Genomic DNA, 27969 nt, shown 5'->3' with positions numbered 1-27969 from the left:
ATGGTAGTAATGCCACATGACAACACAGCATGGCAGCAACACATGACAACACAGCATGGTAGTAACGCCGCATGACAACACAGCATGGTAGTAACGCCACATGACAACACAGCATGGTAGTAACGCCACATGACAACACAGCATGGTAGTAACGCCACATGACAACACAGCATGGCAGCAACACATGACAACACAGCATGGTAGTAACGCCCAGCAACATGACAACACAGCATGGTAGTAACGCCACATGACAACACAGCATGGTAGTAACGCCACATGACAACACAGCATGGTAATAACGCCACATGACAACACAGCATGGTAGTAACGCCACATGACAACACAGCATGGAAGTAACGCCACATGACAACACAGCATGGTAGTAACGCCACATGACAACAACATTTTTATTTAATTACATAAAAAAAGCACCTTTATTTAACCAGGTAGGCCAGTTGAGAACAAGTTCTCATTTACAACTGCAACCTGGCCAAGATAAAGCAAAGCAGTGAGACAAAAAACAACAACACAGAGTTACATATGGGATAGACAAACGTACAGTCAATAACACAATAGAAAAATCTATATACAGTGTGTGCAAATGAGGTAAGGCAATAAACAGGCCATAGTGGCAAAAATAATTACTATTTAGCATTAACACTGGAGTGATAGAGGTGCAGATGATGATGTGCAAGTAGAGATACTGGGGTACAAAACATGGCAGCAACACAACATGGCAGCAGCACAACATGGTAGCAGCACAAAACATGGTACAAGCATTATTGGGCACAGACAGCAGCAAAAAGGCAAGAAGGTAGAGACAACAATACATCACGTGAAGCAGCCACAACTGTCAGTAAGAGTGTCCATGATTGAGTCTTTGATTGAAGAGACAGAGATAAAACTGTCCAGTTTGAGTGTTTTTTGGAGCTCGTTCCAGCCGCCATCTGCAGCAAACTGAAAAGAGGGGCGACCCAGGGATGTGTGTGCTTTGGGGACCTTTAACAAAATATGACTGGCAGAACGGATGTTGTATGTCGAGGATGAGAGCTGCAGTAGTTATCTCAGATGGGGGGAGAGAGGCCTAATAGGGTTTTATAAATAAGCATCAACCAGTGGGTCTTGCGACAGCTATACAGAGATGACCAGTTTACAGAGGAGAATAGAGTGCAGTGATGTGTCCTATAAGGAGCATTGGTGGCAAATCTGATGGTCGAATGGTAAAGGACATCTAGCCGCTGGAGAGCACCCTTACTTGCCGATCTATAAATTACGTCTCCGAAATCCAGCATGGGTAGGATGGTCATCTGAATCAGGGTTAATTTGGCAGCTGTGGTGAAAGAGGAGTCATTACGATAGAGGAAACCAAGTCTAGATTTAACCTTAGTCTGCAGCTTTGACAGGACAGTGTACCGTCTAGCCATACTCCCAAGTACTTGTTTGAGGTGACCACCTCAAGCTCTAAACCCTCAGAGGTAGTAATCACACCTGTGGAGAGAGGGGCATTCTTCTTACCAAACCACATAACCTTTGTTTTGGAGGTGTTCAGAACAAGGTTAAGGGCAGAGAAAGCTTGTTGGACACTAAAAGATTTGTTGTAGAGTGTTTAACACAAAATCCGGGGAGGAGCCAGCTGAGTATGAGACTGTATCATCTGCATGTAAATGGATGAAATCTTCCTACTGCCTGAGCTATGTTGTTGATGTAAATTGAGAAGAGCGTGGGGTCTAGGATCGAGCCTTGTGGTACTCCCATGGTGACAGGCAGTGGCTGAGACAGCAGTGGCTGAGCCAGCAGTTCTGACTTTATACACTGCACTCTTTGAGAGAGGTAGTTAGCAAACCAGGCCAAAGACCCTTCAGAGACACCAATACTCCTTAACCGGCCCACAAGATTGCTTAGAATAAAGGGCAATGGTGACATTATTTAGGACCTTTAAGGTTGCAGTGACACATCCATAACCTGAGCGGGAAGCAGACTGCATACCAGAGAGAATACTATAGACATCAAGAAAGCCAGTCAGTTGATTGACAAGTTTTTCCAAAAATGTTGATAAACAGGGCGAAATTGAAATTGGCCTAAAACAGTTATGATCAGCTTGATCTCCCCCTCTAAATAAAGGACGAACCGTGGCTGCCTTCCAAGCAATGGGAACCTCGCCAGAGAGGAGAGACAGGTTAAAAGGTCAGAGATAGGCTTGGTGATGATAGGGGCTGCAACCTTAAAGAAGAAAGGATCTAAACCATCTGACCCAGATGTTTTTTGGGGGTCAAGTTTAAGGAGCTCCTTTAGCACCTCAGACCCAGTGACTGCCTGCAGGGAGAAACTTTGTAGCGGGGGAAAAAGAGTGAGGCGCATCTGGGCTAGTTGCATTAGAAGGGGTGGGAGATGAGGAAATGTTGGACGGAAATGAGGCATGGCTGAGTCAAATAGGAATCCTGACTTAATGAAATGGTGATTAAAGAGCTCAGCCATGTGTTCCTTGTCAGTAACAACCACATCATGGGCAGCTGTGAGGAGGAGGGTTTATTCTCCAGGTCTTTAACCGTTTTCCAGAACTTCTTGGAGTTAGACCCACAGAGAGAGATCTGTTCCTTAAAGTAACTAACTTCGGCCTTCCGGATAGCTTGAGTGCACTTATTTCTCATTTGCCTGAACGAGAGCCAGTCAGCCTGAATATGCGTGTGCAGAGCCTTTCGCCAAATGTAATTCTTGAGGTGGAGTAACTCTGCCAGATCACGGTCAAACCAGGGGCTGAACCTGTTTTTAATTAAAATGTTCTTTGTCTCATTTTCTTTATTTAACACCTGATTTACTCAACAAAAGGCACATCTCAGTAGGTGGTCAAGGTAAGTCGTGACATAGCACAAAATGTGGGGGGTGGGGGTGAGCCTTCCTCTTTTGTTCTCTATTGCTCCTCTATTGTTCCTCAAGCAAGGAGGAGGCAGATGCCATCCCAAATCCCCATCAGATCAAGTCCTTGAATACCTACTCCTTGAAGTTTGCAGTTGTGTCTGAAAAACACTATTTTGCTCAAAACATATTTTTTTTAACCTTTTTCTGTGTGTACTACTGTATTTATAATTCAGATATCGCCATTTCAAAAGGAACGTTTAAAAAATCACTGGAGGACATCTTTAAGGTTAGGGTTAGGTTTAAAATAAGATGTTATGACTTTGTGGCTGTGCCAGCTAGTGACCACTCTGCAGAGTTGCCTCCAGGGCAGGATTAATGACAATAAATGCCAATCTTCCCAGTGATATGGTATCATGCACAATGAATAGCCCCAGGCCTGTTAGTTAGCATGGGCCCATTTGAAAGGGAGTGTTCGGATATTCTATGTTCCACAGATGCATTACTTACTGTACTCGGGTATGCATAATTAATCACATCCAAATCTGTGAGTCAAATGACTGAGTCATCATCATACCACTCGACATCCAACACCATCTATGGGCTGACGTGATTGGAAAGCACACATGGCAGAAAAAGCGAGATGTTTTGATTTTACATAGAATCATACGGACAATGCGCAAAAGAGGGCCAGTCACGTTGTGTCTTAATAAAGATTTTCGTCACCTCTGAACACCCACACTGCACCCATCACCACCAACTCAGCTGCATGATGACTCTGCTCCATTACACTTGCATAAAGCACAGAATACTAGACATGTTTGAGCATTTAATATGTTAACTTGAAGCACCCTTGACATACAGAATCGATTCATAAGGGTCTCCATAGGGATGGACTAATGGATTAAAATATATATATATATATTTTTTTAACCCTTTTACTCCACAATTTCGTGATATCCAGTTGGTAGTTACAGTCTTGTCCCATCGCGGAAACTTCTGTACGGACTCAGGTGAGGCGAACATCGAGAGCCATGCGTCCTCCGAAACACAACCCAGCCAAGCCACACTGCTTCTTGACACATCGCTCAATTAACCCGGAAGCCAGCCGCACCAATGTGTCGGAGGAAACACCGTCCAACTGGCGACCGTGTCAGCGTGCATGCGCCCAGCCCGCCACAGGAGTTGCTAGAGCGCGATGGGACAAGGACATCCCAGCTGGCCAAACCCTCCCCTAACCCAGACGACGCTGGGCCAATTGTGCGCTGCCTCATGGGTCTCCCGGTCGCGCCAGCCTGCAAGACAGCCCGGGATCGAACCCGGATCTGTTGTGAAGTCCTCTGCGCCACTCGGGAGGCCTGATAGACATCACATTAAGTGGTACCTTCAGATGTTCTTAACATGTCTCCACATCAAACTCCTCAACATGACCAACCATGGCTATGACTTGGGATATTTATGTTACCTAAAGGTGACTGCAGTAGGTTTGTGGCAGGTGAACAGCTTGCTGATCAACTCAGCCGTTAGATACCATGATAACAATCACCAGAACTAAAATATGTTCTGAGACAGAGATCGAGAGAGGTGTCTGTAGTTTAAAGCGCTTTGTAGAGATGGGAATCTTTGATAATTGCTGCATTAACTTTCACTTAAACCAGATTGGTGGTGACTGGTGACACATATACTATTCATGTCTTTGAGGGACTAATGCCCCTCTGCTCAAGATACTACAGTCGTGGCCAAAAGTTTTGAAAATGACACAAATATTAATTTCCACAAAGTTTGCTGCTTCAGTGTCTTTAGATATTTTTGTCAGATGTTACTATGGAATACTGAAGTATAATTACAAGCATTTCATAAGTGTCAAAGGCTTTTATTGACAATTACATGAAGTTGATGCAAAGAGTCAATATTTGCAGTGTTGACCCTTCTTTTTCAAGACCTCTGCAATCTGCCCTGGCATGCTGTCAATTAACTTCTGGGCCACATCCTGACTGATGGCAGCCCATTCTTGCATAATCAATGCTTGGAGTTTGTCAGAATTTGTGGGGTTTTGTTTGTCCGCCTGCCTCTTGAGGATTGATGACAAGTTCTCAATTGGATTAAGGTCTGGGGAGTTTCCTGGCCATGGACCCAAAATATCGATGTTTTGTTCCCCGAGCCACTTAATTATAACTTTTGCCTTATGGCAAGGTGCTCCATCATGCTGGAAAAGGCATTGTTCATCACCAAACTGCTCCTGGATGGTTGGGAGAAGTTGCTCTCGGAGGATGTGTTGGTACCATTCTTTATTCATGGCTGTGTTCTTAGGCAAAATTGTGAGTGAGCCCACTCCCTTGGCTGAGAAGCAACCCCACACATGAATGGTCTCAGGATGCTTTACTGTTGGCATGACACAGGACTGATGGTAGCGCTCACCTTGTCTTCTCCGGACAAGATTTTTTCCGGATGCCCCAAACAATCGTAAAGGGGATTCATCAGAGAAAATGACTTTACCCCAGTCCCCAAACCCTGTACCTTTTGCAGAATATCAGTCTGTCCCTGATTTTTTTCCTGGAGAGAAGTGGTTTCTTTGCTGCCCTTCTTGACACCAGGCCATCCTCCAAAAGTCTTCGCCTCACTGTGCGTGCAGATGCACTCACACCTGCCTGCTGCCATTCCTGAGCAAGCTCTGTACTGGTGGTTCCCTGATCCCGCAGCTGAATCAACTTTAGGAGACGGTCCTGGCTCTTGCTGGACTTTCTTGAGTTCCCTGAAGCCTTCTTGACAACAATTGAACCGCTCACCTCGAAGTTCTTGATGATCTGATAAATGGTTGATTTAGGTGCAATCTTACTGGCAGCAATACCCTTGCCCGTGAAGCCCTTTTTGTGCAAAGCAATGATGACGGCACGTGTTTCCTTGCAGGTAACCATGGTTGACAGAGGAAGAACAATGATTCCAAGCACTACCCTCCTTTTGAAGCTTCCAGTCTGTTATTTGAACTCAATCAGCATGACAGAATGATCTCCAGCCTTGTTCTCGCCAACACTCACAACTGTGTTAATGAGAGAATCACTGACATGATGTCAGCTGATCCTTTTGTGGCAGGGCTGAAATGCAGTGGAAATGTTTTTTGGGATTCAGTTCATTTGTATGGCAAAGAGGGACTTTGCAATTAATTGCAATTTCTCTGATCACTCTTCATAACATTCTGGAGTATATGCAAATTGCGAGGCAGCAGACATTGTGAAAATTAATATTTGGGTCATTCTCAAAACTTTTGGCCATGACTGTCAGATGCGTCGATGAAAGGTGACCAAAACGCAGCGGGTATAGTGCTCATCTTCGTGTATTTATGTAGAGAGAGTGAACACTTAAACAAAAATAACAAACGACAATCAACAGTTCTGTAAGGTACACCAACTATACAGAAAGTAACCACCCACAAAAACACAGGAAAAACAGGCTGCCTAAGTATGGCTTCCAATCAGAGACAACAAAAAACACCTGCCTCTGATTGGAAGCCATACTTGGCCACACATAGAAAAAGAAACATAGAAATAGAAAACTAGAACCAAAATCCCCTAGAACCAAAAAACCACAAAACACACAAAACAAACACCCCCTGCCACGCCCTGACCGTACAACAATTACAAATGACCCCTTTACTGGTCAGGACGTGACAACGACTGTACTTTTCCCAACTGCCTGTTACCTGAAGTTTTGGAAGAACAACACACAAGAACTGCCAGATCCCTACATAAAAAAATACATAAGCTTTCTTTGAGATTCTACTTGTAATGAAAAGCGCTATATAAAATAAATCAATAATTATTATAGTGCTGCTGCTGCACTAAATGCGCTTCTACGTGGCCATAATGATCCCATTTCAAAGAATAGTGCTTGAGCCTCAGTCACTTCAGTCCCCATTAGTATCCAGAGGGGCCTTCATGAACATTGTGTCCTGTCCCTCTTCTCTGTGTCTCCTGTCACGTTGCCTCTGGAAGGAACAGGAAACAGCTGAGCTCAGACGCCTCCAGGCAGGTAAAAGGCTTTAATGCAGTGTTCCTGGAGGCGAGACAATTTCAACATTGCTCAACGTCTGCCAATATTACAGAACAGGGCTTCGAAGGCCAGTGAGCATTTAAGCCTCTGATCATATTAGGTACTGGAGAATAAATAAAAGCCTTTACAGTTTTGTTTTGAACCACTTAATTTGTGATCAAGAGAAACCCTCTGAAATCATCTGGAGCTCAGAATCGCAGGAGCTCATCTTTGATTGATCTCTCAGGTGCTGCTGAATCAAAGTCCTCATCCATTTGTAGTGTTCACAAGTTCACACTAGTAGGCATTTTAGCATCATTACCGTAACATTCTCATTATGAGTTTGAACACAAATCTCTGTGGTCTGTAGGGTCTTTTCCTCAGTCTGCACATGGTGAAGCTGTGGCTGACAGGCTGGTCTCCATGCTATCGTCAGGGCATTGGGTGTTAGCAGTACTTGATGTCTCTCCCCCACACTGTGCCATGCAGCACAGCACAGCAGGATCTTAACAGAGCCCTCTCCCCAGCTAGCACATAATGTTCTAAAAACCATATATTTTGCATACAACCTTCCCACAACTTTCTGGGAATGGTGCAAGATTGTTCCAAAGCCAAGCAACGTTCTCAGAACATTTAATGAACTTGAAAAAAAAACATTATTTTCATATTTTCTTTCTTTAACAGAACGTTTCTTAAAAGTTCAAACATGGTTATATTTCATTTAAATGTTGGTAATATTCTAGGAACATTCTCCAACTGGTTTGACATTGGGAATGTTCTCAAATAGTTCAGAGAAAGTTAAGAAACAATGTTCATCTGAGGGATTTTCAGTATTTCAGCATAACATTTTCTACAGGTTTTGTCATGGTTCTATTTAAAGTTATGTTCCGAGAACATTAAGAAAACTTTCCGTACCACAAGAAAACTTTAGCGTTCAGAGAACATTCTAAGAATGTTATTTAAAAAACTTTCCATAAAAACCACAATAAAACTTTAGTAACGTTCCAAGAATGTTATTTAAAAACATATACATTTTGTTCTCAAAACCAACAAAACTCTCTCTATCCTCTATCTTGTTAAGTCTGTTCAGATGTGTTGGCCACACCCATTAATTGGCCACACCTGATCTTAATGAGTGCCTGTTTCTTTTGAAATGGGGTCTTGACTAAAATAGACTAAAATGAACAGCTTTGTATCTGTAAAAAAACATAGCATGCTTCCTCCATCCTGGTGACAAATTCCATAGATAGAAAACAAAATATTATAGCTTTGAATCTCACTGTTGCCATGTCACAATAAAAAAGACGTGTTTGCATGATTAATGCCTAAGGAAATTAGTTTCCACAAGTTCAAAAAAGTTGACAGTGTTATTAAAAGTCATATTGAAACATTCTGTGTGAGTTTTTAGAAAGTTATTAAAAAACCTACAAATAACCTATTATTTCTGTTCTCAGAGCATTAATAAAACCTGACAGGAAAACTTTAAAGGAACCAGAGTTCAACATTCTCAGAATCTCCCTGCAACCTAAAACTAAACGTTCACAGAACAGGCAAAATGTTCACTTCTGTTCTCAGAACTTTAAAAAAAGTTTTACCGGTCAGGAAACATATGGCTTCATTCCCACAACCAATGTTAAACCAAAAACATATGTTCCCACAACTTCCAAGGAACCAAATGTGCTAGCTGGGTCACCTATCTCACCTTTAATGAGGCACATGTTTGAAACTCCTACACGGCACATTACCTTATGAGTCATCCTCTCTCATCCTCTGTGTGTGTGTGTGTGTGTGTGTGTGTGTGTGTGTGTGTGTGTGTGTGTGTGTGTGTGTGTGTGTGTGTGTGTGTGTGTGTGTGTGTGGTTGAACTGGAGGCGAAGTAGTTATCTCTTGAGAACATTCTACCTTCATTATCGCTTCCCCAAGAAGCATTTATGGCTGTGACTTCTACCAGTGGATTAAACACTGAAGACTTTGTTTGATTTATGTAATGAAAATTGTAATTTACATACACCATCATTTCACCATAACAGTTGACTGAAAGGAGCAGTGGAAGTAAAATGAGTGGGCTCAATCATTTCTTTTTTTACTCTCTAACTGTATTAGAGTCCTGTGACTAGGTGCGGAGGTGTGTGAATATCTCTACTTTACGTCACGCAGCAGACTTTTATATGAAAATACTTTTTCCACAATGGAAATGACCATTTAAAGATAGCCCTGGCTTCAGAGATTTTTCAATTGCTCATCTGCAAAACATCACCATGTGAGTAATGGAATGATACTTCAGGAGTGGCCATAACTAATCCATATGCAGATTTAGATTTTAAATTATTTAACATTTGTTAATCTGTCACCTCGACTGTCATTTAACAATATACATTTTTCCCTCCTGTGTTGAAGGGCATTCATTATCTTACAAATACAATGAGGAATGTAGAATAGACTGAGAATGTTGTGTGTGTGTGTGTGTGTGTGTGTGTGTGTGTGTGTGTGTGTGTGTGTGTGTGTGTGTGTATGTGTATGTATGTATGTGTGTGTGTGTGTGTGTGTGTGTGTGTGTGTGTGTGTGTGTGTGTGTGTGTGTGTGTGTGTGTGTGTGTGTGTGTGTGTGTGTGTGTGTGTGTGTGTGTGTGTGTGTGTGAAAAACCATGTGGGTGATGATATCACTATAGCAACCCATCTATGACCAGAACAGTTGCCCAAGTACATAAGTTACTGTACACTTGTTGGAGGGTGAGATCCTGAAAGGGGGGCCTCATACTCCCACATGTGGAAAATTCGATCCAAAGATTAAGGCAGAGACCATTTAATGATATAATAGAATAATCGTTAATACAAGCATCTGCAGGGGAGATCCATCTCTGATTTCACAGGGACGAACTCTAGGAAGAAATGATTACATGTCCCTTATATATTGGGAGGTAATAATACAATCATGTTGTTACACAACATTTCTTTCAATAGAATCAACAGTTCCAGAACACAATGGCCTTGTGTTAGGGAGCAGCCTTCCCTGGAGTCTGTGAAAGGCATACTATCACAGTCCAACACAGAACATATCCCTTTAGAAGTTACAACAGCTCACCCCAAATTCTGCCACCACACACACACATATAGAATGCATTGCCAAACGTTCACAGGAGTAACTCATTTAGAAACTTGCTAACACACTAGGTGGCAAAAACAAGACAACTATGAGAGAAAATGCAGTGGTAGAGTGGGATAGCTTTGTGGTTATCTAATAGCCCGTGTCACGTTGTAATGTATCTGTTCATTTACTTCATTTCTGATTTAAAGGACCCTCTTGAACAGCTGCTGATGGAACACCTGGGACTCCCTTGCATGATGAGCACACGATGGCCACTTGACCTGAACCAAATATCTCTTTGCACAGTTTCGACCATTATCTGTGGCAACCAACTGAGAGCAGTAAAAGTTCTCTGCCTCATTTTAATAGCAATTATTCACACCTTTGGCTATCTATAGGTCCACAACGACTAATTGAAGACTTTCTGCTGTAATAAGCTCCGACCTCTGGCAAAATATTTAATCAAGGAATATTTGCTCTCAATGCAGGACAGCACAGTCTGTGGGTGTGTTCAAGCAGATCAAATCTGTGATGCACTGTGTGGGAATTATGACTGAGTAACTGATCTACAAATAATAATGAGTATTTATTTATTATCCAAGGTGATTTGTAGATCAGTCAGTCTTGACTTGGCTGCAATGTTGAACAAGCTCCAGTGTCTACCAAATTTGTCTGATTGTTGTGGCATATCAATATGGATGAGCAACCTGGGAGCTTCCAGCCAGAGGCAAAGGCAGATAGAACTCCCACCTGCAGAGACATGGATTGCCAGTCATGCTAAATCAAATGTTTATATACAGTGCCTTCAGAAAGTAATCTCACCTCTTGACTTTTTCCACAAAAATAGTGTTACAGCCTGAATGTATAATGGATTAAATTGAGATGCTTTGTCACTGGCCTAAACACAAGACCCCATAATGTCAAAGTGGACATTTTTTACAAATGAATAAAAATATTTAAGCTGAAATGTCTTGAGTCAATAAGTATTCAACTCCTTACTTATGGCAAACCTAAATAAGTTCACAAGTAAAAATGTGCTTAACAATGGACTCACTCTTTGCAATAATAGTGTTTAATATTATTTTTGAATGACTACCTCATCTTTGTACCCCACAGATACAATTATCTGTATGGTCCCTCAGCCGAGCTGTGAATTTCAAACACAGATTCAACCACAAAGACCAGGAAGGTTTTCCAATGCCTCGAGAAGAAGGACACTTATTGGTAGATGGGTAAAAAAAATAGAAAGACATTGAATATCCCTTTGAGCATGGTGAAGTTATTAATTACACTTTGGATGGAGTATCAATACACCCAGTCATTACAAAGATACAGGCGTCCTTCCTAATTCAGTTGCTGGAGAAGAAGGAAACCTCAGGGATTTCACCATGAAGCCAATGGTGATTTAAAACAGTTACAGAGTTTAATGGCTGGGATAGAAGAAAAATGAGGATGGATCAACAACATTGTATTTACTCCACAATCCTAACCTAATTGACAGAGTGAAAAGAAGGAAGTCTGTACAAAATAAAAATATTCCAAAACATGCATCCTGTTTGCAACAAGGCAATAAAGTAATACCGCAAATTTAGCAAAGCCATTAACTTTTTGTCCTGAATACATTTACATTACATTTACGTAATTTAGCAGACGCTCTTATCCAGAGCGACTTACAAATTGGTGCATTCACCTTATGATATCCAGTGGAACAACCACTTTACAATAGTACATCTATATATTTTTTTGGGGGGGGAGGGTGGAGGGGAGGGTTAGAAGGATTACTTAATCCTATCGCAGGTATTCCTTAAAGAGGTGGGGTTTCAGGTGTCTCCGGAAGGTGGTGATTGACTCCGCTGTCCTGGCGTCGTGAGGGAGCTTGTTCCACCATTGGGGTCCCAGAGCAGCGAACAGTTTTGACTGGGCTGAGCGGGAACTGTGCTTCCGCAGAGGTAGGGAGGCGAGCAGGCCAGAGGTGGATGAACGCAGTACCCTTCTTTGGGTGTAGGGACTGATCAGAGCCTGAAGGTACGGAGGTGCCGTTCCCCTCACAGCTCCGTAGGCAAGCACCATGGTCTTGTAGCAGATGCGAGCTTCAACTGGAAGCCAGTGGAGTGTGCGGAGGAGCGGGGTGACGTGAGAGAACTTGGGAATGTTGAACACCAGACGGGCTGCGGCGTTCTGGATGAGTTGTAGGGGTTTAATGGCACAGGCAGGGAGCCCTGCCAACAGCGAGTTGCAGTAATCCAGACGGGAGATGACAAGTGCCTGGATTAGGACCTGCGCCGCTTCCTGTGTGAGGCAGGGTCGTACTCTGCGAATGTTGTAGAGCATGAACCTACAGGATCGGGTCACCGCCTTGATGTTAGCGGAGAACGACAGGGTGTTGTCCAGGGTCACGCCAAGGCTCTTAGCACTCTGGGAGGAGGACACAATGGAGTTGTCAACCGTGATGGCGAGATCATGGAACGAACAGTCCTTCCGCGGGAGGAAGAGCAGCTCCGTCTTGCCAAGGTTCAGCTTGAGGTGGTGATCCGTCATCCACACTGATATGTCTGCCAGACATGCAGAGATGCGATTCGCCACCTGGTTATCAGAAGGGGGAAAGGAGAAGATTAATTGTGTGTCGTCTGCGTAGCAATGATAGGAGAGACCATGTGAGGATATGACAGTGCCAAGTGACTTGGTGTATAGCGAGAATAGGAGAGGGCCTAGAACTGAGCCCTGGGGGACACCAGTGGCGAGAGCACGTGGTGCGGTGATGGATTCTTGCCACGCCACCTGGTATCAGCGACCTGTCAGGTAGGACGCAATCCAAGAGTGAGCCGCGCCGGAGATGCCCAACTCGGAGAGGGTGGAGAGGAGGATCTGATGGTTCACAGTATCAAAGGCAGCAGATAGGTCTAGAAGGATGAGAGCAGAGGAGAGCGAGTTAGCTTTAGCAGTGCGGAGAGCCTCCGTGACACAGAGAAGAGCAGTCTCAGTTGAATGACCAGTCTTGAAACCTGACTGATTTGGATCAAGAAGGTCATTCTGAGAGAGATAGCAAGAGAGCTGGCCAAGGACGGCACGCTCAAGAGTTTTGGAGAGAAAAGAAAGAAGGGATACTGGTCTGTAGTTGTTGACATCGGAGGGATCGAGTGTAGGTCTTTTGAGAAGGGGTGCAACTCTCGCTCTCTTGAAGACGGAAGGGACGTAGCCAGCGGTCAAGGATGAGTTGATGAGCGAGGTGAAGTAAGGGAGAAGGTCTCCGGAAATGGTCTGGAGAAGAGAGGAGGGGATAGGGTCAAGCGGGCAGGTTGTTGGGTGGCCGGCCATCACAAGTCGCAAGATTTCATCTGGAGAGAGAGGGGAGAAAGAGGTCAAAGCATAGGGTAGGGCAGTGTGAGCAGATCCAGCGGTGTCGTTTGACTTAACAAACGAGGATCGGATGTCGTCAACCTTCTTTTCAAAATGGTTGACAAAGTCATCCGCAGAGAGGGAGGAGGGGGGAGGAGGGGGAGGAGGATTCAGGAGGGAGGAGAAGGTGGCAAAGAGCTTCCTAGGGTTAGAGGCAGATGCTTGGAATTTCGAGTGGTAGAAAGTGTCTTTAGCAGCAGAAACAGAGGAAGAAAATGTGGAGAGGAGGGAGTGAAAAGATGCCAGGTCCGCAGGGAGGCTAGTTTTCCTCCATTTCCGCTCGGCTGCCCGGAGCCCTGTTCTGTGAGCTCGCAATGAGTCGTCAAGCCACGGAGCAGGAGGGGAGGACCGAGCCGGCCGGGAGGATAGGGGACATAGAGAGTCAAAGGATGCAGAAAGGGAGGAGAGGAGGGTTGAGGAGGCAGAATCAGGAGATTGGTTGGAGAAGGTTTGAGCAGAGGGAAGAGATGATAGGATGGAAGAGGAGAGGGTAGCAGGAGAGAGAGAGAGCGAAGGTTGCGACGGCGCAATACCATCTGAGTAGGGGCAGAGTGAGTAGTGTTGGAGGAGAGCGAGAGGGAAAAGGATACAAGGTTGTGGTCGGAGACTTGGAGGGGAGTTGCAGTGAGATTAGTAGAACAGCATCTAGTAAAGATGAGGTCAAGCGTATTGCCTGCCTTGTGAGTAGGGGGGGACGGTGAGAGGGTGAGGTCAAAAGAGGAGAGGAGTGGAAAGAAGGAGGCAGAGAGAAATGAGTCAAAGGTAGACGTAGGGAGGTTAAAGTCGCCCAGAATTGTGAGGGGTGAGCCATCCTCAGGAAAGGAACTTATCAAGGCGTCAAGCTCATTGATGAACTCTCCAAGGGAACCTGGAGGGCGATAAATGATAAGGATGTTAAGCTTGAATGGGCTAGTGACTGTGACAGCATGGAATTCAAAGGAGGAGAATAACAGATGGGTCAGGGGAGAAAGAGAGAATGTCCACTTGGGAGAGATAAGGATTCCAGTGCCACCACCCCGCTGACCAGATGCTCTCGGGGTATGCGAGAACATGTGGTCAGACGAGTAGAGAGCAGTAGGAGTAGCAGTGTTTTGTTTGAAGCAAATACAAAGTGTTATGTTTGGAGCAAATACAATACAACACATTACTGAGTACCATTCTCCATATTTTCAAGCATAGCGGTGGCTGCATCATGTTATGGGTATGCTTGTATTTGTTAAGGACTGGGAAGTTTTTCAGGGTAATAAATAAACTGAATCGAGCTAAGTACAGGAAAAATTCTAGAGGAAAACCTGGTGCAGTCTGCTTTCCCCCAGACAATGGGAAATTAATTAACTTTTCAGCAGGACAATAACCTAAAACACGAGGTCAAATCTATACTGTAGTTGCTTACCAAGAAGACAGTGAATGTTCCTGAGTGGCCATGTGTCACGTCCTGACCAGTATAAGGGGTTATTGGTTATTGTAGTTTGGTCAGGACATGGCAGGGGATATTTGTTTTATGTGGTTCGGGGTTTAATGGGATATGTATTTATGTAAGAGGGGTGTTTGATTTATGTGTTCCGGGGTTTTTGGGTAATGTTCTTGTGTTGTATTTCTATGGTTTTCTATGTTATGTATTTCTTTGTTGGCCTGGTATGGCTCTCAATCAGGAACAGCTGTACATCGTTGTTTCTAATTGGGAGTCATACTTAGGTAGCCTGTTTTCACCTGTCCCTTTGTGGGAAGTTGTTGTTTGCATAGCTGTGTGTTTTAGCCTGCAATCCTGTTCGTTCGATTGTTTTCTTTTCTTGTTTTGTTTGTGTTCAATAAAAGTCATTATGAGCACTCAACCCGCTGCGCCTTGGTCCACTACGTACGACGACCGTTACACCAGGTTACAGTTACAGATCTATGGCAAGATATGAAAATGGTTATTTAGCCAATTTGGCAATGCTTGAAGAATTTTTTTAATAATAATGTGCAAATGTTGCACATCCCAGTCGTGGAAAGCTCTTGGAGACTTATCCAGAAATACTCACAGCTGTAATTGCTGCCAAAGGTGCTTCTACAAAATATTGACCCAGGTGTGTGAATACTTATGTAAATGAGATATATCTGTATTGAATTTTCTATATATTTGCACAAATTTCTAAAAACATGTTTTCAATTTGTCATTATTGTGTATTGTGTGTAGACGGGTGAGGAAAAAATATATTTCATTAATTTTGGAATTCAGCCTGTAACACAACAAAATGTCGAATAAGTCAAGGGGTATGAATACTTTCTGAAGGCACTGTACAAGGGCCAGGGCCAGATTTACTGAGTATTTGTGTGTGTGTACAGCTTGCACGTAAGTATACAGTGCTAGCACCTGTTATTTTCCAGAGGTAGTAAAACCTATAGGTGTTGTAGAACAACATGTTAAAGTGTATAAAGTCTTAAAATTGAAGACAGTTTCATGGTTCTAGCTTTGTTTTGTGTATTTTATTCCCTTCTGAAAATAGCAGGTGCAAACGTTCTGGAAATCAATCTCCTCTGTTTTTATGCTTCAGCCCAGCTTCCTCCCTGTGTCTGCCTGTTTCCTTTCCCTATCTCTCTGTCTGTATGTTATACACATGAGAATCTACCCACCTACTGCAGCCATCCACCCATCACACTGTGTACTCACCAGCCTGTCAGTGTCCGCCCTCCCTCCTGTCTATTTGTCTGTCTGGTCGACTTTCTTTTTGTCTCCTTTCTGCCCAACATTACCAACCCACACTGCACTGACAGCCCACTCTCTACAGTTACTCACTCTCTCTAGTGGTGAAGTAGCTGCTCTTAGGTTGTCTGGCATGCTTGTTAGATTGGAACAGCCCTTTGGCCTAGTGTTCTGAGCAGGCCTATTGTCTGCATGTGGCTAAGGTAATCTGAAGTGCAAATAGAAGTGCAAATGTGCACATATGGAGAAAGCAAGGGATGAAACTGAGGACAGTGTACATTGACATCATGTTGCAGCTCTTCACAGTTCAAACACACTGCTGCTAAAATAATGAAAAGATTGGATGGAGATCTGACTGTTAGGCAAGACAATTTCATCATGCAGTAACAATAATGTGTTATTACAAGTCCCGGCAACACTGCTTTGTTTGAGAATGGCCTTGAATGGTCTCCTGACTGACTCCAGGTCCCCCGGAGGTCAGGGCCCCCAGATAGCATATACTGTAAACACGTCATACACCATATTTTTATTGGGGATTTTCAAACAAATTGTTTTATGAACTATTTTTAGAGGCAAAAATATGTACATGTACTGTATGTTTTGAGAATCGGTTGTTAACTCCATCAGTGGCATGTCAACTCCCTCATTGATGGCTAACCCCCTTAAGATACATTTTTTTCTCAGTATTCAGAAAAAATATTGTAATCACTGTTACACAACATATGCTTAAACAATTTAGGTATTTGCTGTTCTAGACCTAAGGGATAATGTTTGCTTTATAAATGTTGTTTTATGTTGTAAATATAGAAAAACATGCTAAAATGCTAACGAAATAAGAAAAATACGTTTGGAGATTTGTATTACATGTTTGAATAATATAATGTTAGAATGAAACAATCAATGCCTTTAAACACTTGGATAATAATTGTAAAAATGAAACGCCTTTTGGTGTCTGATGGAGCTGATATAAATCCTTTAGTTGTATTTTACATCAGGGGTCTCCAACCTTTTCAAGCACAAGAGCTACTTTTAGCAAATGAAACATGTTGTGAGCTACAATTTTTATTGCTTTCAAATAGGCCCATTCTTCTCTTCTCATCCCTGCAACTCTTTTCCGGGTCCTTAGTGTACAAGAGAAAGAAGTGCACTTTTCTGTCAGTATACCTGGTGAAATAATGGTTAATAAACAACTCTTAAGAGAAATGAAATCTCAGATTTTCTTCACAAATTATATTTGACATATTTCCCGTATTATGTTTACACAGTTTAATTGATCTGGTTTTAGATTGTTTTTGTTTTTCACAATCAAAATTACAATTGTTCACAGAGAAACAACACAATTGGATGTTGTGAGTCCATGTCAATGCTTAAATCCCATCAGAAGGCCATTATTTTTATGTCTGGAAGAAAACTAACACATTTATATTTTTAGTGTAATTCCACTTTAACAGTTGTCTGAGTGGGGAGGATCAAACTGAAAACTAGCTGTTATTGGCAGAGAGGTTGGAACTCTATTTCTTAATGGTCTATTAACTATTTTACCGCCTGGTGATGTCACCAGGCAGGCCAAAATTCCAACCCACCAAAACAGGCAGAAATTTCAGGCGTTCTGTTCAAACAAACAGCTATTACGCTAAAATAATTTTTTCCAACCTCATAGTGTGCAATTATCCTTCATATAGAAGCCAGGTGTGTGTGCCAACGTTTTACACTGATGATGGCCTGAGGCTGAAACGTTTGTTTTGTTTTCACCTTTTGGGGCATTGTGATGTTTTAATTAACATCTCACTATTCCAGCACAATTTCAACCAACATTTTGTCACGTCCTGATCAGTAAAGGGGTATTTTGTTATTGTAGTTTGGTCAGGACGTGGCAGGGGGTGTTTGTTTAGAGTGTTCGCGGGGTTTTTGGTCTATGTTAGTGTATTTCTATGTTCAGTCTAGTCTTTCTATTTCTATGTTTAGGGTTTGTTGATTGACCTTCAATTGGAGGCAGCTGTTCCTCGTTGCCTCTGATTGAAGGTCCTATGTATAGGGGTGTTTGTGCTATGGGGGTTTGTGGGTAGTTGTTTCCTGTTTTGTGTCAGTGCACCTGACAGGACTGTTTAGTGTCGGTCGTTGTTTTGTATACGTGATTTGTTTGTTTTTCCTTCTTTTGATTTAATAAAGAAGATGAGTATACACGTTCCCGCTGCACCTTGGTCCAATCCTTACGACGCCCGTTACAGAACTACCCACCACCAACGGACCAAGCAGCGGGGTAAGGAGCTGGAGAGGAGCTATCGGGAGTCGTGGACCTGGGAGGAGATCCTAGCCGGAGAGGGACCATGGAGGAAGGCTGGAGAGGACCGGGAGTGTTTTGCTGGAACACGGTTGGCATGGAAGCCTGAGAGGCAGCCCCCCCATTTTTTTTGGGGGGGGCACACGGGTAGTTTGGCTGGGCCAGGGTTGAGCCCTAAGCCAACTCCCCGTGCTTACCAGAGGCAGCGTGGTACTGGTCAGGCCACGTGCTATGGGGTGATGCGCACGGCGTCGAGGCCAAGCATCCACAGGCCGGTATGCTCGGTGCCAGCGTCCTGCATTTGCCGGGGGGAAGCGGGCACCCAGCCAGTAAGGTTGGTGCCAGTCCTGTGCTCGAGACCGCCAGTGCGCCTTCACAGCCCAGTGTATCCTGTTCCCGCTCCCAGCACTAGCCCAGAGGTGGGTGTCTCCAGTCTTGCGTCTCCAAAGCCAACACCACGCACCAGGCCTTCAGTGCGTCAGCCCAGTCCAGGATGTCCTGTTCCCGCTCCTCGCACTAGACTTGGGGTGCGTGTCTCCAGTCTGGTACCTCCACTACCAGCCCCACGCACCAGGCCTCCAGTGCGTCAGCCCAGTCCAGCTCGTCCTGCTCCTCGCACTAGCCCTGTGGTGCGTGTCCCTAGTCTGGCGCTTCCTAAGCCAGCCCCACGCATCAGGCCTTCAGTGCGCAGTCCCCGTCCAGAGCGTCCGGCGACAGTGCCTCGTCCAGAGCGTCCGGCGACAGTGCCTCGTCCAGAGCGTCTGGCGACAGTGCCTCGTCCAGAGCGTCCGGCGACAGTGCCTCGTCCAGAGCGTCCGGCGACAGTGCCCCGTTGAGAGACGGCCCACAGTCCGGAGCCGAGAGAGACGGCCCACAGTCCGGAATCGGCGCAGCGAGAGTCGCCCTACAGTCCGGAATCGGCGCAGCGAGAGTCGCCTTACAGTCCGGAATCGGCGCAGCCAGAGTCGCCCTTCAGTCCAGAATCGGCGCAGCCAGAGTCGCCCTTCAGCCCGAGGTCTCCAGCGACGCGCATCAGCCCGAGGTCTTCAGCGATGCGCCATAGCCCAGAGACTTCGGGAGGGGTAAAGTTTAATGAGTATTTAGCGGGGGTAGACAGGTTAGGTTGGGGAGTAAGGCTGGAGCCTGAGCCACCTCCGTAGTAGGGGGTTGGGGAAGGGGGGGGGGGTGTAGCACAAGAACCGTCGGTGACGGTGGCCACCCTCCCTTCCCTCCCTTTACTTTGGGATTATTTTTGTTTTGGGTTTATTTTTGTGTTTTGTTTAAGGTGCATCCGGGTTCTGCACCTTTGGGGGGGTACTGTCACGTCCTGATCAGTAAAGAGGTATTTTGTTATTGTAGTTTGGTCAGGACGTGGCAGGGGGTGTTTGTTTAGAGTCTCAGGGTTTGTTGGTCTATGTGCTTATGTAAGAGGGGTGTTTGTTTAGAGTGTTCCGAGGTTTTTGGTCTATTTTAGTGTATTTCTATGTTCAGTCTAGTCTTTCTATTTCTATGTTTATGGTTTGTTGATTGACCTTCAATTGGAGGCAGCTGTTCCTCGTTGCCTCTGATTGAAGGTCCTATGTATAGGGGTGTTTGTGCTATGGGGGTTTGTGGGTAGTTGTTTCCTGTTTTGTGTCAGTGCACCTGACAGGACTGTTTAGTGTCGTTCGTTGTTTTGTATACATGATTTGTTTGTTTTTCCTTCTCTTGATTTAGTAAAGAAGATGAGTATACACGTTCCCACTGCACCTTGGTCCAATCCTTACGACGCCCGTTACACATTTCAACATCATCAAATCACCTATGCTAAGTGTAATACAGTGACAACTAAAAGATACCAAAAACAATTGTGTCCAATTAACCTTGGCTAAATTTGATATGGCTGTCCATGGTTCTGATTTGTGTGTGCGTGCGTTCATGCAAGTAGAAAAAAAAATGTTGACACCCTACTGGTAGAGAAATGCCAATGACATCATCCCTGTCTTCATGTTGACAAAACGGTCTATCAGTCTGTCATACAGTGCACGTTTAAACTTTTTTTTTGTCCTAAGCTACCTGGCTAAAATGCTTGCTCGCTAGCCTAACTTCCTTTCATGGGCAACGTTAGCTAGTTAACATTAGCCTTCTACATCTAGCTACATATTGAACTTCCATCCTTTCAGCCACACCTGTTGCTGACAGGTGTTTAAAATCGAGCACACAACCATGAAATCTCCATAGACAAGCAGTAGAATGGCCTTAGGGAAGGTTACTCTTAGTAAGGTTACTCTTACGGCTAGGTTACTCTTAGTTCCAGTGAAGTGAAATCTTTAAAAAAAAAGGTATTTATATATATATTTTTTTTTTACCACGTTTTCTCCCCAATTTTGTGGTATCCAATTGGTAGTTACAGTCTTGTCTTATCGCTGCAACTCACATACGGACTCAGAGCCTGGACTCAAACCCAGAATCTCTAGTGGCACAGCTAGCACTAGAGACTAAGTTACCACTGCGCCACTAAGTGAAATCTTAATGACCACAGCATACAATGACATTCTAGATGATTCTGTGCTTCCAACTTTGTGGCAACAGTTTGGGGAAGGCCTTTTCCTGTTTCCTCATGACAATGCCCCTGTGCACAAAGCAAGGTCCATACAGAAATGGCTTGTTGAACAACTTCACTGGCCTGCACAGAGCTCTTACCTCAACGCCATTGAACACCTTTGGGATGAATTGGAATGTCAACTGCGAGCCAGGCCTAATCGCCCAACATCAGTGCCCAACCTCACTAATGCTCTTGTGGCTGAATTGAAGCAAGTCCCTGCAGCAATGTACCAATATCTAGTGGAAAGCCTTCCCAGAAGAGTGGAGGTTGTTATATCAGCAAAGGGGGGACATTTTAATGCCCATGATTTTGGAATGAGATGTTGGACAAGCAGGTGTCCACATCCACTACATGACCAAAAGTATGCCCCAACAATAGGAGCAAAGTTGACAGATGAAATTACTTTTCTTGAGAGGGTAAAAAATGTCTTATTTGCAAATCGCCTATCTCCTAAACCCTAGCTAAACTTTGTCACTTCGACACTGACGTTCACTACATGACGTTCTTCCAGGCAGCAGACATTTGACTCATAATGAATTACTTTATCGTTGATTTCCCGAGTCCTACCATGCCAAAGGGGTCTACATGGGCATCTTCCAGTGCAAGCCCTCCAAGACGCTTCCCCAGGACATGGAGGAATTTGTCCAGAGCTCCAGGGACCATGGGGTCATCATTATATCGCTGGGGATCTTGTTTGGACAGTTTCCTGAGGACATCCCTGAGGACATCACCACTGCATTCGCCCAACTGCCTCAGAAGGTCATCTGGAGGCACGCTGGGAAGAGATCCGCCTCCATGTGCAACAACACCTTACTGGTGGACTGGCTCTCACAGAACCACCTCCTGGGGCACCAACGGAGTCCAGGAGGCCATCTACCAAGGTGTCACCATAGTCAGCCTCCCGTTGATCTTCGACCAGCCTGATAACCTCAACAGGATGAGGGCTAAGGGAGTGGCTAAGATAGTGGACATCGCCACCTTAGACAGAGATGTCTTCCTGGACGCAGTGAAGGCTGAGCTCTATGTGCCGTCCTACAGGGAGAACATGCAAAGGCTGTCCAGGCTGTACATGGACCAAACCATTAAGCCACTGGACCTTGCCATGTTCTGGATCAAGTTTGTGATATGGAACAAAGGAGCAGCTTATCTGAGGAGAGTCCTACAGGATATCCTGATTCACCTACCACTCTTTTGAAGTCATAGCCACGCTGCTAGCAGTTATGTTGCTCATAACGCTGGTTAGCATTTTAGCTGTAAGGTTCTTATGGTGTAAGGTGCTTTGTAGGAGGAAAGTAAAACATGAATGATACAGGTGTGTTTTGAGGCTTTAATTCGGAATATCAATATATTATAAAATTATCAATACATCCATTATTATCAAATATTCAAAATATTATTTGCTGGTAGTCTTTCTAAAACCTTTCTTTCTGCCAAATCCATAAGAATGCTGCAATAATTTATTCTAGTATTTAAAATTATACAGCTTTGGCAATATATACATTTCAATTTTAAGGTGTCAAAATATTATCCTCACTCGTTAAGTACAGCTTGAGCAGTTGTAGGGTTCAGGATGAAGTTTAATCTTATACTTCCCAAATCCTAATCTTAACCATTAGTGGATGAAATACCAAACTGATCTTAGATCAGTGTCTAGGGGTAACTTCACCCTACTCCTTGTTTTGCAGTACTTTAGGTCTTGGGGAATGAGACATTCCTGTGTGATACTAAGCTAGCTTTGATTAGCTGTCATCCTCTACAGTTTCCCATTACAGCTACAGGCCTGAGTGGCTGCTCTGCCAGCCTCTTGTTTAATGCCAGTGAATATCGGTCAACAAGGTCAGGGTTCGTCTCCACCAGCCGCCATACTCTCTCAGTGCATCAGGAGGACAACAGAGATTCCATCCTCCAAATGCTGTTACTCAATGTTTACTGAATAGATCATGAATCAAGCCCACACTAGGCCATTATGAACACAGAGGAAAGTATTCATGCATTACTGAAATCTCTTTCCAGTATTGTTGGTTAAAACACTATGCAGTATTAAACACAGAGAATGTCTCAAGGACAAGGTCTTGAAGATTGCTGGGTGAATGCAGATTGCCATCATTGGCAGGATGTTTTAGGAAAGGGGAGAGAGGTCAGAGTAGAATGGAAGAAGACAGATGTATCCTCATATGGCTGTTCAGAAGGCTGAGTAGAGTGCACTGCATGCTTTATTCAAACCCAAGACTCTTTCCTAATGGTGTATATAACATTATGAGAAAGAGTGGATGTATTGATCGATTCAGAAGCATGGCAGAAATGGCATACATAATTCACAATGGTAGAGTAGAACTGCCACTGCCACTGCCATAATTTACATGTATTACGTATGTTGTTCTTGTTCTATCTGGCTCATGTTGCCCCTTAAAGATAAAACACTGTTTCTGGAGACCCCTCTATCATGATGAAGCAGCTTGCCTCCTTATGGGATCCTTCACAGGGAGAGGGGACATTGCTGTCTTCCCATTAGTATTGCATCAATCACTCTTCCAAACATGCTCTAATGAAGAAGAATGAGCTGCTCTGCCAGAAAGAAAGAAAGAGGGAGGGAAGGAGAGAGGGAGAGATATTGAGGAAAGAATAGAGAGAGAGAGAGAGAGAGAGAGAGAGAGAGAGAGAGAGAGAGAGAGAGAGAGAGAGAGAGAGAGAGAGAGAGAGAGAGAGAGAGAGAGAGAGAGAGAGAGAGAGAGAGAGAGAGAGAGAGAGAGAGAGAGAGAGAGAGAGAGAGAGAGAGAGAGAATTTCACAACTGAACCGATAATAAGCCTTTTCAACAGGAACGGACTGCTGACAGATGCAAATATTTGTTTATTTTCATCAGAGCACCTCTGTTGGCGGCTAGGCTCAGCAGGGTCGGAAGAAACTGGAAACATATAGTATCTTCAACTTAGCTTCCTTTTCCCCTGAAAACCGGATGTGGGGACCTCGCTCAGGTGTTTATTGTATACCTGCTACGTTAGGTTACAGTAGTTGGGGGCAAGTTACAGGACAGGTTGGATTAAGTGTGATGTGCTGTTAGCTCCCTGTAGGCATGACAACCCATCTGGGTAGGCGTACAGCGAAGGAATGTATTTTAGCTCAGTGATACAGCATCTTGAGGACCATCAGATATTGCTTAAAAGAAAATAGCCCTTTGCTGCTGTCACTATTCATAATCTTCTCCAGGCAGTAGACACATATGAAAGACACATTTAGTTCTGTAATAATAAAAGTTAGTGCACTACCAACAGAGTTTCTCGAAAAGTTCAGGGACAGATTAAATGCATAGTAGACCTATTGCATTTACGGAAGATTCGACCAAAAGATGAGCTCTCCTTTAAACAGTGTGGACCACTGTTGCCATACTAACTACACAGTACCTGATTGCTCATCAAAGTCACCCTCACAAGCAAGAGCAATTTCCTGGTCAGGGATTTACTATTGTCCAGGAAATAATTTTGTCATTATTATCACAGTCATTCTTAAAATCACAATGACAGCGAGACAAGAAAATCAATCAAGTGACACTTCATTCACCCAGTCAGCCTGTTTACTTGCAGGGCATATCTCTCATACGTCTTGCTGGGAGTGGAGTTGAATAGGGGCTGTTAAGTAAACAGAACTGTCAGGCACACACAGCCAGGTGTATGTTCAATAAGACTCAGAGACACCTGTGCGACGCGATAAGGAGACGAGTGGTGTCCGGGTCCTTCTAATTCCAGGATTGTCATCCTTAGGGCCTCCATTATGTACGAATCTCCAACTGTCAGTCTGTCAGTCTCAGTTTTGTGAGCAGGTATCAGATAAAAATAAATGAAAAATAAAAGCTTAATTACTTCTTAGCTCCTCCGCTGCTTTCCGGCCCACCTTGGGAGTAGAAGTTCTATCAGAGGAAAAGGATGCTGTGTTACCTGGAGCAGCTGCAGAAATACATGACAAGCCATTGAATACCATTGACTACTGTTAGTACATGATAATTATACAGTTTTGTGTGAAAGTAAGGATGAGCCATGGACTAGTACTTTATGTTTCTGTCTTGATTGGCCATGAAGACAAACAGATGCTAATTTCCCTCTATTCAGTTTACATCATGAATATAAAAAAACACAACAAAAAACATGACAGAACGGTGTGTACGCGCATAAATGACAGTTATTTTTCCTTTTCAGCAGTGGGATTTTTTGTTTAATGAATGATGGTTGGTAGTTTGTCAATGTTTATTTTACGTAAAACAAAGTGAAATTCTATTTTTGGAAAGCACTAAACAAATCAACCTTATTATCAAATCAAATCAAATCAAATTTATTTATATAGCCCTTCGTACATCAGCTGATATCTCAAAGTGCTGTACAGAAACCCAGCCTAAAACCCCAAACAGCAAGCAATGCATGTGAAAGAAGCACGGTGGCTAGGAAAAACTCCCTAGGAAAAACTCCCTAGAAAGGCCAAAACCTAGGAAGAAACCTAGAGAGGACAGAACTGTCAGAATTATCATATGAGCAACACATGGACGCTTCTCCCAGAAGATAAAGACTCCACCTCTGTTAGCTTACAATGATGGAAACAGCCTGAGTTGGTGATGGAGCGGAATACCCATCCCATGCTGCCTGGTACCTGCACTCCCTGCTCTTACTGTAGTAGATTTGATCAAACCTTCCCACTGTGTTTCCATTGTGGCCCCTCTACCTCATAGCTACAGGCCTATATCAGGAGGGTGTGTGTTTAGTTTGGAATTTGAAAAGGATATCCCAGAGGAATAGGTTTACGTCATGGTATAGTGTTGTCTGGTGTGCTGTAGCTACATATTTCTATTGGCTGAGTTTCCTTTCTGCCTCCATCCCCCTTAGCCTCTGTGTCACGTCAGATAGTGCGACGGCCGTCGCGCAGGAGTGACGCCATCTGACGTAAGACAATGCTGGTGCACAGGAAGCCTAGCAGTGTTCTATATCGGTGGCCAAGTTCTATATCTGTGTTCTACAGTGCATTTGGAAAGTATACAGACCCCTTGACGTTTTCCACATTTTGTTACATTACAGCCTTATTCATAAAATTTTATAAATACATTTTTTTCTCTCATCAATCTACACACAATACCCCATAATGACAAAGCGATAACAGGTCTTTTAGAAATGTTTGCAAATGTATCAAAAACAAAAATACCTTATTTACATTGGTATTCATACTCTTTGCTATGAGTCTCGAAATTGAGCTCTGCTGCAGCCTGTTTCCATTGAGCATCCTTGAGATGTTTCTACAACTTGATTGTAAATTCAATTGATTGGACATGATTTGGAAAGGCACACACCTGTCTGTATAAAATCCCACAGTTGACGGTGCATGTCAGAGCATAAACCAAGCCATGAGGTTGCTAAACATGTTGTTGACAACATGTAAACTATATTTAATCTCAATGTTTATTGAAAACATAAATAGATTTGCACAATGAGCACTTGTTGTCTCTCAAATACACTGCTCAAAAAAATAAAGGGAACACTTAAACAACACAATGTAACTCCAAGTCAATCCCACTTCTGTGAAATCAAACTGTCCACTTTGGAAGCAACACTGATTGACAATACATTTCACATGCTGTTGTGCAAATGGAATAGACAACAGGTGGAAATTATAGGCAATTAGCAAGACACCCCCAATAAAGGAGTGGTTCTGCAAGTGCGGACCACAGACCACTTCTCAGTTCCTATGCTTCCTGGCGGATGTTTTGGTCACTTTTGAATGCTGGCGGTGCTTTCACTCTAGTGGTAGCATGAGACGGAGTCTACAACCCACACAAGTGGCTCAGGTAGTGCAGCTCGTCCAGGATGGCACATCAATGCGAGCTGTGGCAAGAAGGTTTGCTGTGTCTGTCAGCGTAGTGTCCAGAGCATGGAGGCTCTACCAGGAGACAGGCCAGTACATCAGGAGACGTGGAGGAGGCCGTAGGAGGGCAACAACCCAGCAGCAGGACCGCTACCTCCGCCTTTGTGTGTCTGCTCAAACGGTCAGAAACAGACTCCATGAGGGTGGTATGAGGTGGGGGTTGTGCTTACAGCCCAACACCGTGCAGGACGTTTGGCATTTGCCAGAGAACACCAAGATTGGCAAATTCGCGACTGGCGCCCAGTGCTCTTCACAGATGAAAGCAGGTTCACACTGAGCACATGTGACAGAGTGTGGAGACGCCGTGGAGAACGTTCTGCTGCCTGCAACATCCTCCAGCATGACCGGTTTGGCGGTGGGTCAGTCATGGTGTGGGGTGGCATTTCTTTGGGGGGCCGCACAGCCCTCCATGTGCTTGCCAGAGGTAGCCTGACTGCCATTAGGTACCGAGATGAGATCCTCAGACCCCTTCTGAGACCATATGCTGGTGCGGTTGGCCCTGGGTTCCTCCTAATGCAAGACAATGCTAGACCTCATGTGGCTGGAGTGTGTCAGCAGTTCCTGCAAGAGGAAGGCATTGATGCTATGGACTATGGACTATGCTTCTTGTCATTGTTGCTAGCTTTCTGAAAGTTCAGAATCATAGCACCACATGGTTTTCTGCCTCATCGATGTGTTGATCATTTTCATGACGTTGTCAGCTTACCCATCTATAAGAGCATGTGTGTGTTTTTGTGTGTATCTGCACTTGAGGGTGTATTGTACAGTATGTGTGTATTTGTGTCTCTGTGAACCCTTGAGTGTATGTGTATAAGTTGCTCTCTCCTGTCTCGTATTTACCCCAGTGGTCACTCTGGAAGACACTTTCCCAAGCTTGCAGGTCCTGAGAACAATACAGCCGTTCCTAGCCTATTATGTCTTTCAGGCTAAATATAGGGCCTGTGTGACATACTAAACACAAGGAAGTCATGTCCGTTTGCATCCTCCTCGCCATTCTAGTCAATGAATGAAGTTTTGAAATGTGAGAATGCTCATGGCAAAATATTTTTAGGTCAGAAGGACATGGAAACCTTGACTGAGGAAGTCTGTTACTTCTAGAACTAAAAAGAAGTTCAATTATAGAATATATATCTAATGGATAAGAATCAGCTTCCTTCATCCCAA

General features: G+C 44.0%; 1 pseudogene; it reads left to right on the top strand.

Annotated features, from left to right (window-relative positions):
* The first annotated feature begins 16476 nt into the window (after positions 1–16476).
* Positions 16477–22215, top strand: LOC106580471 (UDP-glucuronosyltransferase 2A3-like; annotated as a pseudogene).
* Positions 22216–27969: the final 5754 nt, after the last annotated feature.

Source organism: Salmo salar, chromosome ssa20 (assembly GCF_905237065.1).
Source record: "Salmo salar chromosome ssa20, Ssal_v3.1, whole genome shotgun sequence".
In the NCBI taxonomy this organism is placed as follows: Eukaryota; Metazoa; Chordata; class Actinopteri; order Salmoniformes; family Salmonidae; genus Salmo; species Salmo salar.
Note: the sequence above shows the minus strand (reverse complement) of the source record. Positions and strands in the feature narration are given on the sequence as shown.